Source organism: Peromyscus leucopus, chromosome 14 (assembly GCF_004664715.2).
Source record: "Peromyscus leucopus breed LL Stock chromosome 14, UCI_PerLeu_2.1, whole genome shotgun sequence".
Classification (NCBI taxonomy): domain Eukaryota; kingdom Metazoa; phylum Chordata; class Mammalia; order Rodentia; family Cricetidae; genus Peromyscus; species Peromyscus leucopus.
Window position 1 is genome coordinate 90,646,600 of NC_051075.1, and position 22,858 is coordinate 90,669,457.

Here is a 22,858-nt window from a genome sequence, read left to right on the forward strand (position 1 = left end):
TGGGCTCACGGCTTCACAAGACTCAGTCATGGTCATCCAGCTCTAACACAGTGGGCTTGTGGTGGGCAGAGCTTCACGGTAGAGCGTCTGTGGTAGAGAAGGCTATTCACTTCATGGTGGCCAGAAGAAAAGAGCCTGGAAGAGGCTGAGGACAGGAGGTAACCTTCAAAGTCACACACTCCACAGCCAACTGTCTCCAGGGAGACCCCACCTTCCACAATCTCAACCACCTCCCAGCAGTCAGTCTACGAATCTGTCAGGGGACCAATACACTGAACCCTCAAGATTCAATCACTTCTCAATGACTGGCCCCACCAGCTTTGTGGGGGCTACTCCTTATCCAAACCATAATGAGTAAGAGCTGGTATATTATATGTGCTAATTAAATATACATTAAATTTTTAAAAATCATTTTAAAATGAATAGGGAACATGACAGGAACAGAGCCAAGTCCGAAGTTTATGCTTTCTCTGCTACTTTTGAATATTGAAAGCATGGAGTGAGGTATCACTCTGAACTGAGGGGAAACCCAGAGGGTGGAGCAAAGAGAAGACAGTTCTTCAGTCCTCGGCAAGCATGGATCCAGGCTCAAGTCCGTACTATTCTGTTACTACCGCTTCCTACCAGAGCTCTGCCAAGGGCCTCCATGCCTCAACTCTGCAGCCTCGGCACCTGGAGTCTGGCAGAATCCATGAATCTTGGTGACTGGTGGGGCTAGAGTATCAGTCATTGCTACAGGTTGTCCCATGAATGTTAATACAGCAGGATTTCAATAACACAACAGTAACAATACACAAACCTGCCCGTTCACAGAACTCACAGTGCAGAGAACATGTTCATCTAGCTCAAGATGCCTTTCCTGGGAACCAGAAATGGGTTTTCTGTTTGCCAGAGAGAACTACCAGCCAAGTCTGTGCTCTTGACCAAGTCCCAGACACAGAGAAATGTATCAAGTGGCTAACACAACCTTCAGAGTTCAAGTCCATGTGAAACAAAGATATCTAAGCCAGAGGCTAAAGACCCATGCCACATCCATGTTTGTTAAGTCAGGGTCACATATTGCGTAGGCTGGCTTGGAACTTGTTATATAGTCAAAGATGACCTTGAACTTCTGATCCTCCTACCTCTACCTTCCAAGTGTTGGCATTACAGGCATGTGCCACCACACATCCAGTTTTTATGCAGTGCTGAGACCAAACTCAAGGCTTCCACACATGCTAACATGCACTCTCTCCACTGAGCTCGCCCCTTCATCCCAGCCTTCTATAACTTTCAAAACAGTAAAATAACTCCACATAGTAGAAAACAAACTGGAGAAGTTATCTGAGCCACAAACTTACTAATAATTTCTTTTCCTGTTTCAATGCCTTTGAAAGTTTTTCCTGGCAGGTGTTTCAAATACAGAACTTCTAAAGTCCCAAAGGATGAGGGGGAGGGGGGACACAAATAAGGAGTGAAAAAATGCATTTAAAAGCAGAGCTCCCAAAGTCTCCAAGATGTGTAGTCTGGTCAGCTGAATACGTTTTCTTTAAGACCTATTTCCTTTGTTACTTGTATGTGTGCATCTGTGTGTACATGTATGAACATGCATGTTGATACTGTGAAGCCCAGAAGAGCAGCATCAGCTCCCCTGGAGCCAGAGCTACAGGCAGTTGTGAGACTCCCAATATGGATGCTGGAGCCAAAAACAAACACGCTTAAGAACCCATGAAGAAATGGGGCACCCATTCTCCCACACACCCCTTCTACCAGCATGCGGGAAGTCCTTTCTCTGAGCTATAGTTTTATCTTTCTCCCCAAATGACTGTTTCCTCAGCAGGGATAAGTTCAACTATTTAGCGTTAACACATCAATGGGCTCCAAACTTGTGTACTGGACTAAGTTTCTTTAAGAGTTGCCAGTAATGTGGAGATGGCAGCTATGGGTCCCAGGAGACTCTTAAAAGAAGCATAAAAATAGGGGTAAGTGTGTTTTAGGATTGTAGACATCTGCCCACACTAAAGTTCTAACTAGGTTCTGAATGAAGTTTTTAATGTGCACTTGGAGAGAAAGGAGACATTTCATAAGTCAACTGCCACTTCCTCTGCAAGTTCTGAGGGTTGGAGAGGGGGGTCCTAGAGAGACTGCATATGTTAGATAATCCCTACTTGGCTATAGCAGAAACCTCAAATGCACAGCTCCTGGGGTGGTGAGTCCCAGTTAAGTACTGGTGTTGAGTGATGATGGTCAGCGGTGATCGAATATTGACTGTCTTTCAGCAGATTAAAATCAAAACATCAAATCCTGATGGAAGTGGATGGGGCTTCTGCCTCAATCACGAGAGAAAGAAGCTTGTTAAGTGGGAAATCTTTTCTCTTAGCATGAAGCTTTTGCTCTGGTGCATTTTCAGAGCTTCTGGGCAATCCCTCCATTGTCCCCTTCCAGAACCACTGCAACTTCAGGCTCAGGCTGGTTTGAGGACCCCTAACTCCAGACTGGGGATACAGCTCCATCGGTAGAGTGCCTGTCCAGCATGCACAAAGCCCTGGGTTCCATGCCCAGCACCACCACGAAAGCCGAAGTGGTTGCACACACCTGCGATCCCAGCACTCAGCTGAGAGAGGAGGGGGGGATCAGAAGCTCAAGGTCATCCTCTTCAGCTACATGGCAAGTTTGAAGCTAGCCTGAGCTACATGAGGACTTGTCTCAAAGGAAAAGTAATCTTTAATTTCTATATTGCAAGTAGCTTCTTTGTACTCTGAAATCCCAGAAGGCTGATAGGAAATAGAAGACAAGGAGGCTGGAAATGTCGCTCAAGGACAAACAATAGAGAATGAAGACTAAACAAACAAACAAACAAAAACTATGAGGGAAATGCCAAACGCTTAGCATCCATCATGTCAGATACCAGTCTAAGGTGTTTCACCCTGAGTTATCGTAAATCCATTTTGATACTATGCAACCATGAGAAAATGGATGAAGGAAATAGGATGCCTCTCCTCCCTACCCTTCCGCACATTTTGAGGTAATCAATAACAATCCAATGTCTCCTTGCACTAATTTTCACATATATATTTAGAAAAGATGTTTCTTTGCTTCTTTAGCCAAAATAGAATCATTCCCTGTTGCTCAGTGTCTCTCTTCTGACTCTTCATAGTGTAGCTTGTGTATTTCAGGTCAGACCATAAAATGTACTTTTCCAATTTATTCATGCATATACCCATGTGATGAGAAGGGAGAAAACTATTAACAATTTGTTTCATGAAATTGGTAGTTAATTTTGGTTGGTTTTTGATCATATAAATGGCTGGAGGTTTTTAACATCTGTGTTTAGAGGGGTAAAAGCATACACTCTTTTCAAGGGCCAGGATTTCTGTATATAAAAATTCCACATAGCATCTTCTCTTTCTTCATTATATTATTTAGTCTCTCAACTATATTTGACACTAAACATATAGGAACATCTCCCATATCATAACTGTGTTTCATTAGACTCTTAGTTAGCAGTCTTATTTGTATATCTAGCTGTTACAAGGTCAGACTCTACAAGCTCATGAGCTTATGGTCTTCATGAAAATTGCCTGTTGTCAGCAGTAATCATCAATACTCATCAAAATTGCCCTCATTTAACAACGTCATCTGCTTTAATAGAATTAAAGTTCAGTTAATTTGCTAAAGAACATTGTTATTTTGACATTTTCATTCATGCTCTGAAATTCCTTTGCACATGTCTCATTTTTCCTTATACAAGATGTGAGGTATAATTTACATAAAAGAGTGGCCCTTCTTAAAGTATTGAATGTGATACATTTTTACAAACTATTAAGAGTCAGACCATTTCCTTCACCTAAAATACTCCCCTGTGTACAGCCTCTCCCTTGACCCCCAAGTCCTTCTGGATGGTTTGTCTTGATGGTTAACAGTGAGTGCAAAAGAATCCATACTCTGCAACCTCCACATCTCCCCAGCAGGCACTTCCACTAACTACCTCCTCTGGCCAATGCTGCCACAGCCCACCCATATTCCCAGAATGTTCCAAGACTATAGGACGAGTGGTCTTTCATCATGCAAACTGAGCTAAGGGCAGAGGAAGAAATGCTAAATTCCTAAGAGAAACTTGTCTCCAGCTCCAGACCTCACCTACCTGTTTATCTCAGTCATAGACACTTGGAAGCTTCAGTGTGGTTGGGTCTGGTTTTCCTGCCCTGTGATGTAAAAAGAACTAAAACTTTCTCACTAAGCACTATCCTCAAATTTTGTGTGCCTATGCCTGGCATTTCCATTACTCCCTGAAGGAAGCTTGAATGTCCAAAAAGTGACTAGAGATGGCACCAGGTCCCAGAGGCACGGGTGGGACTGGAATTACATCTAACAATTAGCCCAAACTTGGCCAAGTTTCATCTGCAACTCTGAGTGTGCATTACCTCAAGGGCACAATGAAAGATTCAACAGCATCCAATGTCAAAATAAATGCAAAAGAAGTGCCCAACACTTTTACCCAAACATACTTTTTAATCTATAAAATCTTAAATATAAAATATATAAAGAATATTATTCTTACATTTTTGTCATTTAGTTCGAAGAGTAAAACATGGTTGCCTATGTGAAGCGAAGCCCCTTGCGTTCCCCTGACTCCTCCCACTTACTCCTAGCATTAAAAATACCCACTCTTGCGGGCGGTGGTGGCACTCCTCTTTAATCCCAGCACTCGGGAGGCAGAGGCAGGCAGATCTCTGGGAGTTCAAGGCCAGCCTGGTGTACAGAGTGAGTTCCAGGAAAAGGTGCAAAGCTACACAGAGAAACCCTGTCTCGAAAAACCAAAAAAATAAAAATAAAAAAATAGCCACTCTTAGAACTGAGTATGTATCACATAACAAAAACATAAGCAAAACACAGTGACATGTATGGAATCCTATGTGACATAAGACAGAACTTTTTACTTGAGCTTGGTGGCACTTGACTGCAATCCCAATACTTAAGAGGGCAAGCCAGAAGGATCACAAATTCAAGGCTTCCCTGGGCTACAGAATGAGTTCAAGGCTTACCTGGATTGTAGAGTGAGTTCAAGGCGTGCCTGGGCTACAGAGTAAGTTCAAGGAGAGCCTGGGCAACTTGGTGAGGCAATGTCGAAAAATGAAAAGTAAAATGAGGGCTAAGGATGTAACTCCATAGACCTGAGAACTTTCCTAGCACGCACAAAGCCTTAGGTTCAATCCCGAGTCCCAGAGAGAGAGAGGACTAAGAAGAGCTATAACTTTCTAAAGTTCTATATCCATGTTGTTGTGTGTTGTCTACAACTTAATTTCTTTCATCTACTTTTCATGTGTCAACTTTGTCCAGTGTTCTACAGCTCGCTCTTCTATGCCGTGCTATAATTTATCCACAGTCCAGTCAGGTTCCCATTACACACGGAGTTTCTTTTTCTTTTTCTTTTTCCTTTTTTTTTTCAAGACAGGGTTTCTCTGTGTACCTTTGCGCCTTTCCTGGAACTCACTTGGTAGCCCAGGCTGGCCTCGAACTCACAGAGATCCACCTGGCTCTGCCTCCCGAGTGCTGAGATTAAAGGCGTGCACCACCACCGCCCGGCACACACGGAGTTTCTATGAATACCATCCTAGGTGCCTCTCCTGAGTGAGAGAAAGTCTAAAATGTGTAGCTAGAACTGGGTCGCTCCATCAGAGAACTGCTGCAACATTTCTAGAGACATCCAGGTTGTATACTGGAAAGAGTGTGACAATTTAGATGCAGGATGGCAGGAGAAGCCTCACTGTTCCCCACCCCCACTAACACTCGCCATCCTGAGGACTATGAGATAGGATGCACGTGCAGTTTTATTTTCAATTCATTGCTGGCAACTGAGGACAAGCTTTCATGCAGCCCAAGCTGAACCCCTGGTCTTCCTGCCTCCACCTCCCAAGTATTAGGGTTATAATCAGATTCTACCACAACTGGATATTTTAAGTTCTTTTTATTTAAAAAGAAGATGTTTATTTGTGCATGTGTGGGTATGACACACGTGCCATGTATGTATAAGCTCCCACAGAGGCAATGGAAGAGCATCATAGCTCCTGGAGCTGGGGTTGCAGGCAGCTGTGAGCCACCAGAAGGTGCTGGGAACTGAACTCAGGAGCTTTGCAAGAGCAGGAAGCACTCTTACCTATCGAGTCACATTTTGTAATCTACGAAACATACTTTTTAAATCTATATCATTTTAAATATAAAATATACAAAGACTATTACTTTGATGTTTTGTCATTTAGTTCAAGAAGTAAAATATGGTTACCTGCGTGAAGCCCCCTAAGTGTTCCTCCCTGACTCCCCGGTCACCTATTTCAAATTCGAGCCCTATTTTAAATTCTTCTGAGTAAAGGCACCAAATTGAAAGGACACCGTTAAATGAGGGAAGATGTCACTCGAGACTACTGAAGAAGTCGTGAGAGACCAAACTGAAGTCTAAACTCAACTACAATAAAATAAAGGGCAGACGTGTGTTCGTAAGCCCTGGGGTGAGCTAGCAGCAGGCACTGTGGATGTCAGGTGTCAGATACGGAGTTACCCAAGTGTGTGCCATCCTCAGTGGCTGGGTCACTGGGCTCGCTAACTGGTGCACATTGAAGTCAGGTGCCTACTCTCCCACAAAGCCTGGGCTCGGGGGCGCTATGGCCCTTGATGTTCACATTTCAAAGAGATGACGGCTAGGTCCTTAAGAAAATGATTCTAGACTGTTAAACTTACCAGAGGCTTTTTAAAGACATATCTCAAAAGGACAAAGGCAGAATTTATATTTAGATGTCTTCAAAACTAAATGCCCTAAGGAACAGGCTGTTAGAGCTGAACATGAGGAAGAACACCTGCCCAAGGTTAGGCAGGGGCTCAGCCAGTAGAGTATAAGCATGTGAACCTGAGTTCAATACCCCAGAAGCCACATAAGAAAGCCCAAGCACTCGTCAAGGAAATTTCTCTTAGCAACAGATGGAGGCCACTACAGAAAGCCACAGCCGATCATATGCAGAGCTGTGGAGCTCAGTTCCAAAAAACACATCTACAAAGCGCTCCCCCACCTGAGGTTCAGGGAACACTTTGGAAGAGGGGGGCAGAAAGATGGCAAGAAGCAGTGGATCAGGGAGTTTGCGGTGAGACTGTGTCTCCTAGTATTACCAGAAGCCACACCCATAAAGTCTCACCACCATGACTGCCTAAATGTCAGCTGGACAAGGATGGCACACCAGTAAACATGCGATATGGGGTGGGGGAGCTCATGAGGCCTCAACCCTACACAAAGAACGATAGGCAACCGAGGAAAGCTGGGAGTGGGAGAGGAGGTCTTCCCCAGAGAAGAGCGCACCAAATGGTTGTCCAGGGCCAAATGGTCAGCCCTGAAAACATACATATGGGTAGCATTATACAGACTAAACAGGCATATTTAGAAATATGTATGTATATACATATATGCATGCAATAATGATTAGTAAAACCAAAAGGAGGTCATGAATTTAAAGTAGGGAGGGTATATGAAATGATTCAGAGGGATGAAAAGAAATGAAATTTTGTAATTAAATAATAATCTCAAATATATATATATATATATATATATATATATATATATATATATATATATGCAGTGGGGGCAGCCAAGTACTATAGAGCATGCATTTGTAATCCCAGAATATGGGGATCCCTGGGGCTTGCTGGCCAGCCACACGGGCCAAATCATTCAGCTCCAGGTTCAGTATGAAAACCTGTCTCAAAATATAATGAAGTAAAGAGCAGTTGAGGAAGACACCTAAGGATGACTTTGGACCTATGTATGAGCACACATGTCATTTAGTCAGACTGAAGCAGACTTCAAGGACATCTTGGTCATAGGTAACTGGCCATTCAGCTTCCTGACTGTGTATGTTGTGTATGTTGATAAATATTTAACCCTACTTTTCCGCTGAGTCCTGAGTCTTAATGACTAAAACAAGTCCTTAATATACTCAGCACCATTCTCTCATCACTTCCATGCATTACCTGTCAGTCTCTTCCCTTTTGATTATGAGTATAAAATAGATCTATATAAAAGACAGTTTTTAATCTTAGTGTACCTATGGTTATCCAGTACTTCCCCCCTCTGAATTGCACATTTTGTATGAAGAGAACTCTTTTCTGCTCTAAGTTCATGATTGTGGTCTCCTATTTTATTCCAATTCCTATTTCCAAATTGGGATATTTAGGCTGGTCCCTGTGCCTGGCGTGTATGCCTCTGAAATACCATCACTGTACATACATCAGAATCCATGTGTATGCAAATCTACTCACAAATTTATTCCATTCCACTCATCCACTTTCTTGGTGTCTGTGCCAATAACACACTGTCATACCATAATGCTAACATAAGCAAGACCTGACAATAACAAAAATGTGTGTGAGTGTTTGGCCTGCATGTATATATACATGTATGACACATGTGTCCTGTACCAGAAATCAGAAGAGGTCATCGGATCCCCTGGAACTGGAATTACAAATGTAATTTGTAAGCTACCATGTGGGTATTGGGAATTGAACTTGGGTTCTCTGGAATAGTAGCCAGTGCTCTTAACCTCTGAGCCATTTCTCCAGGCCCAAGTCTTGACATTTAATAGGTCAATCATCTTGATTTGTTTTCCAAAAATATTGGCTTCAACTGTTTTTAGATGAATATGCAATTATTGGGCTTCAAATATTCCAGAGGAGGAAAATACCAGGGTTTGTTTGACCATCAGGAAGTATAAGCCTATCAAAAATAATTTTAATAGAGAACAGTATATTATAATGTGTGCAAGTGAGAATGAGGCAAGAGCTCACAAAGAGTGTGAATGCCAAGAATGCCAGGGACCATCTCCCCTGCACTCCACTTTGGAAAGCCAGGCCTGGCAGCGAACCATCTCCGCCCAACTCCTAACAATGGGCACCGGAGGCTGAGAGCAGCCAAGCGATGCAGTTCATCACCCTGCAAAGCCCAGAACAGTGAATGTGATGGCTGAGAAAGGGAAACAGTTTTTAACCCTGAATCCAGGTCCTCTTCTCTCTTCATTGGCTGAATAATCAGGAGGGTACAATCTTATCTGTCACCTGAGTCTTGGTTTCCCTCAGTCTCTTATGTCTGTCTACCTCTTAACAAAAACTTAACCCACTCATGGGTTCATCTCTGTGTTTTCTTCCTGTTTACTAAAGCTTATGGGGGCATGACCTTGTCACGGTTTCAGATCCCAAGGCAAATTTGCCTGGTAGTAATTTTGTCCTCTAAATTTTTTAATTTGGGTGAGGTTTAGCTAGACTAGGTGATGGTAGCAGAGGTCCAGTGTTCACTGCCTGTCTGTAAGTGGACCAAGGTACTTTTGTTTCTAAAATCCACCTTTTCCCCCCTTTTTATCTGAATTACTACTTTGGTAAACCAGGCCCTGCAGAACAAAGCTAAGCCCCACCCCATCCCCACCCTTCCGGACAGCTGATCTGACTTCTCTGTATTCCAATGCACATCTATGAAAAAGCAGAAACTTGGCTCAACACGGGTAATTGCAATCCCGTTCCAGTCAGCAACTACAGGAAGAGTTTGAACCAGAGACGTTATCCCGCGGCGTGATTGCTTCCTGGAATGCAGTCTCTTGGGAATCTTAATGTGGACAGTTTTGAACCCTAGCCCTTCCAAATGCCTATTTCACTCCACGAAATCTGCTGGGCTTTCCCGTCTCTTCATTCGCGGCAACATTCCACCACTCCAGACTTGCTACTAACAAATAAGAGCACGCAGCAGAAATAAGCTAGCGAATGGCACGTCCTGGCAGCATTAGCTTCCGAAAGTCCTGTCTTCGGCGTGCAGAAGTCTAGCGGCAGGAACTGTGATGAATAAGTAATACTTGGGCAAAGCTGCTGCACTCCACTTTCAGAAACAGCAACTTCAGCTTCTGAAACTCAGCAACGAGCTTTCATTGCGTGAGCACATAATCGGAATACAAACGTATCACTGAGCCGGTGTTTTGACAGCCTTCTGGCTTTCATAAATTAGTATCTCTTCTCCTAACTCAGGTTCTCCTTCCCCCATATAAACACACATTTATAGTCTTAAAAATTATCTAATTGTGTCCAAGCATGGTGGTGCACAATTTTTAATGTATTTTCAAGACAGGGTGTCTCTGGGTAGCCTTGGCTGGCTTGGAACTTGCTATGTAGACCAGGCTGGCCTCTGATTCAGAGATATGCCTGCCTCGAAAGTGTGTGCCGTCACACCCAGCAGAGGAGCACGTCTTTAATTTCAATACTCAGGAGGCAGAGGTAGGTGATCTCTGTGAGTTCCAGGCCAGCCAAGGCTACAGAATGAGATTCTCTCTACAGTTGAAAAAGCTGTGTGGATTAAACTTTTAAAGCGGCATCTGCAAGCATGGACTTGGGTGATCCTGGCCGGTTGCTGCCATTAAAAGGCCATAGCTAACCCTGTTCTTCATTCTGCTTATTTCTTTTCCTGGCTTTCTAGGGAATAGACAGAGCAGCATGAGGCTTGCAATAAGGCAGCAATGATAAAATTGACTTTTGCTAACAGAGAAAGCAATTTCCCACTACAGAATTGTAAATGCATAGGATTCCTTGAACTCTCAGAACAAGGTCCTTCAATACCTCAAATCCCTCTGAGCCTCCCTTAAACCAGTGTCTGGAGTTTTCATTATAAAATCCAAAACCTCAGGCTTCCTGGACACTCAAGTCCTCCCACTCAACCAGCCAGCAAATAGCTGTAGCCTTTTCCTATTTTCAATTGACACACAATAGTTGTACAAGTCAAAACAAGAGCCCACCTTTGTGACCCACACTTCCATCTCCAGAAATAACAGGAGTTAAAATCAGGAACTCTGAAGCCAAGCCTATTTGATTTAAATCCTAATCTGGCATTTACAAGGCTCTTTCTCTTTGTGTATGACATTTGTCCTCTCTGTGCCTCAGTTTCTTTATCTGTGAAGTGGGCATAATGTGGTAAGCCACCTCATAGGCTATTATGGAGTTAAGTCAACACATGTCTAGTACCTAGATGGGTGTTGACATGTATGTCTCTATGCAAGCATTAAACAACAGAAGGTAGGAGCACTCACCATGGCAAGAGTTATGATAGAATGAAGATTCTAAATGAATCGAGATGTCCAGGCTAGAGAGATGGCTCAGTGGTTAAAGCACTTACTGCTCTCGCAGAGGACTAGGGTTCAGCCCCTAGCACTATGTGGGAGCTCACAGCTCCCTCCAACTCCAGTTCCAGGGGATCTAGTGTCTTCTTCTGGACTCCACAAGCTCCTGCACACATGAGATGCATATAAGCTTATGCAGGCAAACGTCTGTACACATCATCAAATAAATAAATAGTTTTACATCTAAATGTCCACACATCATTTAACTAAATAATGGACTTCTAAAAAGCTATTTAAAATGATGGCATGTAGCCATATTGCCTAAGGGGGGCAGGAAGTCAGGTGCCCACCCTCAGGCTGAGAGTGTCATGATGGAGAAAGACCCCACCCCTGGGTGCTAGCACTCCACAGTATCATTGTGCATATCTTGTTGAAGTGGGAATGGAAGAAATTTGGATATCTAGGGATTTAAAATTATCTCCCATATACAGTTTCTAACAAAACTACTTAGGGATGCATTCCAAGAAAGAGAAGAAGAATTTTAAACTAATGGAAAATGTGTATGCTGGCTGGTTTTTGACAACTTGACACAAAACCTAGACATATCTTGGAAGAGGGAACCTTAATTGAGAAAATGCTTCTGTAAGACTGGCCTATAGGCAAATCTGTCGGGTATTTCCTTGATTAATGACTGATGTGGGAGGGTCCAGCTCTAGGGGGTTCCACCCCTAGGTAAGTGGTCCTGGGGCACAGAAGAAAGCAGACTGAGCAAGTCATGAGGAGAAAGCCAGCAGGCAGCATGTCACCACGGCCTCTGCCTTGAGCTCCTACCCTGACTTCCCTCAATGGACTGTGAGCCAAATACACCCTTTCCTCACATAACTAAACTAATGAGGCATCCAGTTCTATTTCTAAGTAAAGGTGGTGGAGGTAAGAGGTCCCAGAAGTCACTGGAAAATGGAACTTGATCCAGTCCAGGCAGCTAAATCTGAACTTCTAGGCCTGCAGTTCAGTTTCCTGTGATTTATGAAGACATTTGTTTTTATTTTATTTTACAATATAATTTAATTCTACATATCAGCCACGGATTCCCCTATTCTCCCCCCTCCCACCCCCTCCCCTTCCCCCCAGCACATCCCCCATTCCCATCTCCTCCATGGCAAAGACTCCCCGGAGGATTGAGATCAACCTGGTAGACTCAGTCCAGGCAGGTCCAGTCCCCTCCTCCCAGACTGAGCCTAACAACCCTGCATAAGCCCCAGGTTTCAAACAGCCAACTCATGCAATGAGCACAGGACCTGGTCCCACTGCCTGGATGCCTCCCAAACAGATCAAGCCAATTAACTGTCTCACCCATTCAGAGGGCCTGATCCAGTTGGGGGCCCCTCAGCCATTGGTTCATAGTTCATGTGTTTCCATTCATTTGGCTATTTGTCCCTGTGCTTTATCCAACCTTGGTCTCAACAATTCTCGCTCATATAAACCCTCCTCTTTCTTGCCAATTGGACTCCCGGAGCTCCACCCAGGGCCTAGCCGTGAATCTCTGCATCCAGTTCCCTCAGTCATTGGATGGGGTTTCTAGCATGACAATTAGTGTGTTTGGCCATCCTATCACCAAGTAGGTCAGTTCAGGCTGTCTCTCAACCATTGCCAGCAGTCTATTGTGGGGGCATCTTTATGGATTTCTGTGTGCCTCTCTAGCACTTTGCTTCTTCCTATTCTCATGTGGTCTTCATTTATCATGGTCTCCTATTCCTTGTTCTCCCTCTCTGTTCTTGATCCAGCTGGGATCTCCCGCTCCCCTAAGCTCTCTGGCCCTCAACCCTCGTCCTTATGAAGACATTTGTATGTAGAGTACATACAAGACTTTATAAAAATCCAGACCCATTTTTAATCAATGATTTTTTTTATTATGGATTATACTTATTTTTTATTTTTTTCCTTTAGTTTTACCTGTATCAGCTGCCATGGTCAAAACTGAATGGGCTAAAAGTCATTTTAAGAAATTGATAGTAACCTGGAAACCCCTTCAGACATGCCCAGATGTTTGTCCTCCAAGTGAGTCTGTATCCTTTCAAGATGACATTGTATGTCCTTACAAAAGACTCTAAGTTTCTGATAACCTGGAGCTTATCTACATCGTTCAGGAGGATCATTTTCTAAACCTAAATTCAATCTGGAATTCTGATCATACAGTACAATGGACTTCCTTGAGAACATTTCCACGCAGCATCATGAACCAGGCTGTCTGCCTGTGTGGTGAGTTCTACATACCCGACACCAGCCGATTCTCCTCTCTTCCTCCCTACCCAAGTCCTGCTCCATGCACAGAGGACCTGAAAAACTCCTGCTAGCATTTTCCACCTAAAATTGAACATTAAGACACAAACCTCATCTGGGGCTGTTTTGATGCCTTTGAAACCAGGATGAAGGGCTGTAATGATTCTAATATCGTTAGAGACAGGCAATCATCCACTCATCATTCAATACTGAAAAGCTACTCTGTATCTCATAAACATGCGTCGTTGGTGCATCAATTAGAATAAAAAGAAATCGGCAGCCATGTTCCCATTGTCTCCTAAGAGGATTCCACTCTGAACAGCTTTATTATTATTCAGAGAGATGCTCTTTTGGGTCCCACAAGGAGAGGTCTGAATCCTCTGAAAGCCACTTCTCAGATTACATCTCAAAAGACTATTTTAGTGAAGTCGGTGCCTAGCTCTTTGTTCATAGTTAGCTTTATAATGGTCGCTCTGAATTATTATTCACCTCCCTTACTTCTCACACCTCAACAGTCTTCTCCAAGGAGGACATGGCGGTGCCCCTGTAATCTCAGCAGTCAGGAGCCTATGGCGGAAGGATTCTGTCATAGAGGCCAGCCTAGGCTACGTGGTGAGACCCTTTCTCAACACCAGAACAAAAAAAGCACAAGGTTCTCATGTCTGCATCAGATTTTCTTTGAAAGATTTGTGTGTGTGTGTGTGTGTGTGTGTGTGTGTGTGTGTGTAAATGTATGTGTATGTATGTGTACATGCCTATGTGTATACATGTGTGTGTACGTGTGTGCGCGCGCACACGCGCTCCACGTATGTATAGGTGCCCACAGAGACCAGAAGAGGGTATCTGATCACCTGGAGCTGGAGATGCAGATGATTGTGAGCTGCTGGGTGTGGATACTGAAAACTGAAGTCAGGTCCTCTGGATGCACAGGGAGCGCTCTTAACCTCTGAACCATCTCTTTAGCCCCAAGGCCTTTATCTAATTCATTTGTGAAGGGCAAGTTTCCACAGGTGACGGAAACATCCTCCATGGGCATCCAGCTGATTGAAGGATGGGATTTTAAATTTTTTAATTCAAGTAAAGGCAATGACAAAGCTATTAATTCCAAAGTGTCCGTGTAATAACCCTGGGGTGCACTGGACTCAAAATCTCACATATGAAATTAGTAACAGAGTTCAAACTTTAATTTACAACAACAACAACAGATCCCTAGAGGGCTTGCAGGGCTCCTGCCAGGTCCGGGGCACACAAGCTGCCCTTCTCACTGCTGGCCCAGCCTGGTGTAGTGGAAGAAAGAGGTCCTTAAACAGATGTTGCTGAGGAGGTCTGTCCCACTCCAGGCCTGCTATCCCCAGGCAGCCTGTGGCTTAATAAGAACAATGCTTGATAAGACCTCAGTTTGAGCAAGAAACCCAGGTGGATCCATTGCCAGGGGTTGGGGGGGGCAGTTCCGGATCCTTGGGGGTCAGTCAAGCAGCCTACGGTGTCCACTGCAGTGCATGCTAACTTCCAAACTTCCCAAATCAAAACGAGCTGTGATGTCTCCCCAGGTGCTGTGACTTACAAACCAAATGCCTGATACAGCGAGGCTAGTTTCCAATTTTAAGAGAAATTGCACAGAAGAATGTTCTCAGCCATGGTCAAGTCCCAACCTAAGAAGACCCCTTTCAGAACTATAAACACTTCCTGTGCCACAGCAGGGTTTAAATGGGCCGTTGCTCAGGTCTGCTGCATGGCCCAGTGATGCAAGCCCTTGAAAGAAATGGGCCACTTCACGGCACAGGGCATCCATCACAACCTATCATGGCCCTCCTGAACTGCATCCAGCTACTACTGAAAAGGAGGTGCAGCCCTCATCCCATGGAAAGCAACAATCTTACTGTCTCACTCGGTCAACAGCGCCGGAGAAAAGACGACGGCCGTTCCTGTAACGTTTGTGCCTGCCTGGACCTTACTCTTCATGCGGGTGCTGACTGACTAGGAGGGGAGCAGGGCTTGGAGCCGATGTTCCTAATTCCTGGGAGAGTCTAAATTTGGACACACTTTAAGGCTCTATCTCATCGTGGGATTCTGTCGGGGACTCTGCTTTAAAGAATTAAATAACTAAATGATTTGCCTTTTGCTTGGTAATCGGATGGTAGGGGGTAATACTGTCCCCACAGTCAGGGCTCTGTAGACCCTCCAAATGTCATTCTAATGACAAAACGAGGCAACTTAACAATTACACAGAGGCTAAGAAAAGCTCACCGCAGGCTGGCCCACCTCCTCTTCCCTTGGGGCACGGCTTGAGTCCCCACGGAAAAATGTTATCAGCTCAAGTCTGTTGTGTGAGCTCCATCTTTCTGTATTTGTGAAACCATCACCCTGGAATTGGGACCTGATAAGACATAGATGCTCCGGTTTTTGAAAGGAGATTGAGTGATGAACCCAGGGTGAAGACCAAAGCCGGCAAAATTCGGCAGTACTGGGTAAAGGCCAAAGACAGGTTTTGTGGGGAAACAGTGTAAGAGGGGACTGAAAGAACCTAAGAGCCAGAGGTCAGGAAGGACTGGGAGGAAGCAGCGTCTTCTGGACTTACAGGAATGAGGAGGCCCCATAAACTCACAGCCACTCCGCTTGGCTGCACAAGACCTGTACAAGATCAAGCCAGTCAACACTCTAGCATGGAGCGGGAAGGGGTTCATGAGCCCCGCCCCTAGCTGAAGAGCTACAGATGGTTGACAGCCTCTAGGGGAGGGAAAGTTAGTTTTCTTTAAGGCTGTGACCCCTGGTAGGTCAGCCATGCTCCAAGGGACTCTACACCCATGAGTATAAGGACAGCACTAACTGGACCCAGTGACTTTTCTTTTTTTAGGAGGAGAGGGAGTAGGGAGGAGGAAAGAATGTAAGCAAGAAATCTATCCGGGAGGAGTTGGGGTGAAAGTGATCAAAATATACATAGTTTCATGCTATGTATATACCATAACCAACCTATTGCCTATGAGAAACATGTAAGATAATGTATTTACAGCCATTGTTACAAGTTTATAATGTATTTTTCTATCTTGTTTTATATGTATGTTATATAACATTCAAAAGAATTTTTTTCTTGATCGAGAAAAGGGTACAAAATGCAAAATCCACAATTTTGATAACTGAAAATTGCCAATTGTTTTGCAGTACTTTATTATATTGGGTGTCTTGTCTTTCTTTTGCTTTTAGTTAGCTGATGAATGAAAACATTAGACACTTCTGGGTTTTAGTTGGGATTTTACATAGCTTGCATTTTAATTCTTTGGTTCTTTGCTGTTTCTATTAACCCATAGCATTATTTTAATAAATGTTATAATACCAACCTACTAACTCTGGACTATGTCTGTTTATTAACCTTTTTGTGTTTAATGAAAATAAACAGATGAATAAGAAAAAAAATATTATATTGTTAAAGGCTTCGTGGTTGTGCACAAAATACCAAGGCTTTGGGTTTTTTTTAGAAGCTCCTAAAACAAAATAATCCACAAATAACACTTAAAACTCAATCTCCAGACTGCATCCAGCTGTTACCAGGGCAGTAGTAAAGACTAACTTAGCTTGAAAACTGAGAAAGTGAGCCAGAAGTAGTGGTGGCACACACCTTTAATCCCAGTGCTCAGGACACAGAGGCATGCAGATCTCTGTGAGTTCAAAGCCAGCCTGGTCTACACAGGGCAGTGGTTTTCAACCTGTGGGTCATAACCCCACTAGGGGTCTCACAACCCTTTCACAGGAGTCACCTAAGACCATCCTGCATATCAGAGATTTACATTATGATTCATAACAGGAGCAAAATTACAGTTATGAAGTAGCAACAAAAATAATTTTATGGTTGGGGGGTCACCATGACATGAGGAACTGTATTAAAGGGTTGCAGCATTAGGAAAGTTGAGAACCACCTGACATAGGGAGTTCCAGGACAACCAGAGCTATGTAGAAAGACCCCCCCACCTCAAAAAGAAAAGAAAACGAGCCAGGTAATGTTGGCACATGCCTTTAATCCCAACACTTGGGAGGCAGAAGCAGGAGGATCTCTGTGAGTTTGAGGCCAGCCTGGTCTACAGAACGAGATCCAGGACAGCCAGAGCTGCTGCACAGAGAAACCCTGTCTCAAAAAAGAAAAGAAAGAAAGAAAATAAAAAGAAGGAAGTTGCCCCAAACAACAGTTCTAGGAAGATTATAAAATCACAAATGAGTTAAAATGTTCATAATCCACTCACATAAAATTCTAGATACTGACCCTACAAATTGAAAAGCCACATGTGACTCGTATGTTCACTCTGGACAAGTTGACACACCTCAGTATTTCTCCTCTGCTGAAAAACAGACACTGTGTTCCCCACATCAAGGAGGGTGTATTCTAAGACGAAGATCAGCCCTAACACTAAACCCTGAATCTGTTTCTTTTCGACAGTGCCACGTAATGTGGGACTCTGAATCTCCTGCCACCTTTTATCAGTTCCAGAAGCCAGGTGACCAGGAGTGTTTCCATCCACATCAAACTCCAAGAGCCTTTTTTACTGCTGTCCTCAATCAGTCACTGGTGAACATTAGTTTTTTTTTTTTTTTTTTTTTCAAAAAGTCAAACCAAAGGAAATGAATGAAGTTTCTGGGCTTCGTAGCTTTTTATCTGTCACAGCTAGTAGGGAGAAAATGCCTGGCAGAGAGGCTGGGCACATCCCTACCCTGCACCCTCCCTCCTTGTGAGGAATGGACCTGTCAGAATAGCACAAGGTAGCCTGAAGGAGAGACTGAGGAGCCAGAGAGACATTGACACTCCAGCAGGTCAGGCAATACCCGGCAATATTGGCAGTGAAGCATTCCCAGAAGACTCCTTTCCTGTTGCTTCCTCGGGCTTTCCAGTGAAGGAAAGGAAGCAGTGAAGTTCATGTCTGAAGCCTAGTAACTTTTGCTAACTTTCCCTCAGGCCACAACCCCATCAGGAAAAGAAAAATTCATTTCTTTTTCAACTTTCATTATGACACTAAGACACACAGAGACTTTAAGTCAGCGTAAGGTTACCCAAAGTGGATTAACTTTGGAAAAATACAAACACTGATAATAAACGTCATAGAATGAGAAAGTTCTGAGATCAAGCCAGGTGTCATGGAAACTACCAAGACAGAGAGGCAAGAAGGCTGTAGACTGCCACTGGAAACGCCTAGCCCCACGGACGTGGCTCTATGTGCTAGCTAGTTATGGATCTATGACTAGCTCTAAATAGGGCACAACACAAATCATAACGTGAACAAAAAATTACAAGATTTGGGGTTTGGGTATTTTTGTGGAACTCGATTGCACCATCCTTGAATGTGAACTTTATAGATGATAGTGTCATATGACAAAATAAAATGTCCACATACCTGCTAGGACATGATGAGCTCCAGACATACAGCTTCTCCCATCTTCTGTGAAACTTCAAAAGACGTCAATATGACTGAAGCTCCAAAGCCACCTGAAATTCAAAGACATTGGAATGAACACTTGAGAGGAAGCCGAACAGAGAGAGAAGATGGGGAGATGATAGAGACACTTTAAGGGAGTTTATGAGCTAAAATATACACCTTCCGATGTAGAAGTTCACCAGAAAGACTCTCAGGAACTACTCATTCTCGCCAAGTCAGTATGAACGAGCATGAGCCAGCCTGATGGGCTTTCCATTTGTTCCCATCTTGTTAATCTCATCATGGATTTTGTCAGAGGAAAACATGGGCAAAACTAAAATTGGTGGCATGTACCTGTCAGCCCAACACTTTCAAAGGTAAAGCAGAAAGATGGGAAATTCAAGGCTAGCCTGGACTATATACCAAGAGAGCCTGTCTCAAAACAAAACAAAGAAACTAACATTAGTATAAGTTGGATTAAAATGAGATGATGTATTCCATGAACTCATTATAAAAATAAAAAAGAGGCTGGAGAGATGACTCAGCAGTTAAGAGCATTTGTTGCTTTTACAGAGAATCCAGGTTCTGTTCCCAGAACCTACGCGGTGGTTCACAACTATCTATAACTCCAGTCCCAGGGAATTTGACACCTCTTCTGACCTATGCGGGCTCCTGCACACATGTGATACATAAACATACTCAGTTAACACACATACATATAAAATAAATATTAGAAAAAAGAAAGGAGAAGAAACAAGCAAGCAGATTATCAGGTTATCATTGAAAGGAAAATTTTATGTGTGGGGGAAGCAGGAGGGGGAGGAGAGTGAGAGAGAGAGAGCCTTAGCTTAGCCCAGGCTGCCCTCAACCTCCCTAAGTAGCTGAGGATAATCTTGATCTCCTGATTCTCCCAATTCCACCTCCCCAGTGCTAGTTGTACGAGTATCCACCACCATACCCAGTATATGCAATACTGGAATCAAATCCAAGGCTTCGTGCACACTAGGCAGCATTCTACAAATTGAGCCATACCTCCAGCCCCAAAATGTCACACATTCTATGTGAAAACAGCTGACTCGTTACCTGGTCTTAAACAACCGAAAACACTGAGTAAAGAACCTTGAAAACGAGCTAGGACAATGTCCAAGTGGACATTCTGGGTTTGCTTGTGGGATGAGATGAACTGCTAAGGGGAAGTCATGGACTCAACCTAGCGATGCTGTAGTACTCCCATTAGCAACCCTAGGGAGTACATGCTGTGATGGAAACTAGCTAAATGAATGGCCCTGCCAGACAGGGCTACACATGCACAGCCAGAATCCCATCGGACACAGTGAGTCAGAGACTTCATCAAGACCCACACTAACATCCAGAAAGCACTTCAGCACTTTGAGTGAAGACAAATAGGTGCCGGGGTAGGTGCTGTTGTTCTGGGGGAGTGGTTGTTTGGGGTTTTTTTTGGAGTCCAGGTGTCATATAGCCCAGGCGGGCCTTGAAGTATGTAGTCCAGGATGACCTTGAGTGTCTGGCCTTCCTGCCTCTGCCTCTTGAGTGCTGGCATTACAGGAGTACACCACCATGCCTGCTTTAATTGCTGCTGAGGATCAAACCCGGTGAGGCTTCTTGCAAAATAGGCAAGCAAACTAAGCTACATCTTCAGCCCCGTGAGGCTTTTGTTAGAATCAGTTTCTCGTCAGCTTAAAATATATATGGATTCGGGATTAACCAGTGGGTTAAGAGCAGCACTAGGTGCTCTTTTGGAGGGCCGGGGTTTGATTCACAGCTCCCATGTGGTGATTCACAACCTGTAACTCTGTAACTCCAGTTTCAAGGAATCTAACACTCTCTTCTGGCCTCTTCAGATACTAGCAAGACATGTGATGCATAGACATACATACAGGCAAAAACAGCCATACACATAAAATTTTACATATATATATATCTTCAATTTGCTTTGAAATAAAGCTATTTGAAAGGACCTGATCAATTTCAACTTCATTTATATTTTATATAGGTAGAAAGATAATAGTTAGATGATAAGAAAAATTAGATAGATAAGTAGGTAGATAGATAGGTAGGTAGGTAGATAGATAGATAGATAGATAGATAGATAGATAGATAGACAGACAAGCAGGCAGACAGAAACTAGAGGTGGGTAGGTAGGTAGCCCTGAATGGATGATGACTCAATCTAAACTATTTTAGATGCAAAAACATTAAGGGGAACAGCACTGCCCTGATGAGCTATGTCCTGTATTCCGTTTGTTTGTTTGTTTGTTTGTTTGTGTTGTTTTGGGGGTTTTTTTGAGACAGGGTTTCTCTGTGTAACAGCCCTAGCTGTCCTGGAACTAGCTCTATAGACTAGGCTGCCCTCAAACTCAGAGATCTGTCTGCCTCTGCCTCTGCCTCTGCCTCTGCCTCTCGAGTGCTGTGATTAAGTGTATGCCACCACTGCCCAACCATGAGCTGTGTCCTAATGGCCTTTACTTCTGGAAACTGTGACCTGCTCTCTCCTGGCTCCTGTCTATTCCACAAGGGCAAACACCAGTGGGAATTTGTCACCCTTTGCTCTTGTTTCCTAATGCACTTTCTGACACAGAGGAGAGATGGACAGATATTCCCAATGCATCCAAATAAATCTGTCACTCCACCGGAGAAAATACAACCGAAAAAAACTCAGCTCCTTTATACAGGGACACTTGGTTCAGTCTGGGAGGAGGGGACTGGACCTGCCTGGACTGAGTCTACCAGGTTGATCACAGTCCTTGGGGGAGGCTTTGCCCTGGAGGAGGTGGGAATGGGGGTGGGCTGGGGGTAAGGGGAGGGGTGGGAGGGGGAGAACAGGGGAACCCGTGGTTGATATGTAGAACTGAATGGTATTGTAAAATAAAATAAAAGGGGAAAAAAAGAGACCATTTCAAAAAAATAAAATACTCAGCTCTTTTCAGATTCCCATGTATCTGATCATGATGAACAACCTCTTCAATGTTACTAAGCCTGAAGACATTTGGAGTTAAGGTGTTGGTGTGAGCCAAACTCCCCCAAGAGCTCCTGTAACTCAAGTTCATTCCAGAGTAAATTGTACACTAGCTTCCAGTTTTTCAGCCGGCATGTATAAATAAAAATAATATCTCCAGAAACATGCTATATCCCAAATGTGTGTGTGTGTCTTGTCCCCCAAAATAGCAACCTTGTGATGGCTTGGCAAGATAATTTCAAATACAGAAATAATCTAATAGATAATTCAAGGGGGTTTTGGGGGGGTTGTTTTTTGTTTTTTGTTTGTTTGTTTGCTTGTTTGTTTGTTTGTTTTGTAAAGCACAGCAGCATGGTGAAGGTTAGACACAGTTCCAACTGCATCCTAGCATCCAGTAGCCTTAGTCTGGTGTGTGCCACGCTTCCTTTTCAAGGACACATTTTTTTCAAAACTTCATGTTCTTGGGTAAAGGCTGCTCTCCCTTAAATGCTATTGTGGAAGACACTGGTAAATGTTTTGCACCCATTTTACCTGCTATTCTGGATTGTATTGTCTCCCTAAAAGTGATGGGATGGTGAGCCTTTAGGGGGGATGTGGTCCAGCTGGTGGCCTGATTTTGAAAGTCTAGCTTTCTGATCCACCAGAGAATAAATACTGCCTAAAGCTACTGAGCTCTCAGCTCTAGCCACCATAGAGAAACAGAGGCTGTGGCATCCCTGCTCTGTAGAATGGCGGGATCTCCTGAATATCTCGGAATTGACAGCACCTGAAGAGTTTATTTCTAATGAAACCTCGGCAGGCAGAGTTACAAAATCATTAATATCCTCCCTTCAGAAGGTTCTCTGAAAACCATCTGTCTCCACCTCATCTTCTTAACCATTTCCTCTGTTGTTTGGAGCACTTGTTGGAAGGAGCATGAAAGGCTGTCTTCCTTTTATTAGGCTGGTTTGGGTCTTAGCACAAAACAAAACTGAAATATACCACAGCTACATGAGATCCAAATCAAGCCAAAGGGTGCCCCCCAAAGCCCTTTTATTCTCTCTTAAAATAAGGAAGAACTGACTATTACCCACAATGCTCCTCAGCCCTCAGCTGGCT

At 43.7% G+C, this 22,858-nt stretch overlaps 1 long non-coding RNA gene across 1 annotated transcript in view; it reads right to left on the minus strand.

Moving 5' to 3' along the window:
* The window catches only part of LOC119089043, a 183,546-nt gene that overhangs the window by 92,990 nt on the left and 67,698 nt on the right, over window positions 1–22,858 (minus strand). Inside the window, exon 2 of the long non-coding RNA XR_005092890.1 lies at window positions 18,764–18,855. This is a non-coding gene — a long non-coding RNA (uncharacterized LOC119089043). The remainder of the gene's footprint in view (window positions 1–18,763; window positions 18,856–22,858) is intronic.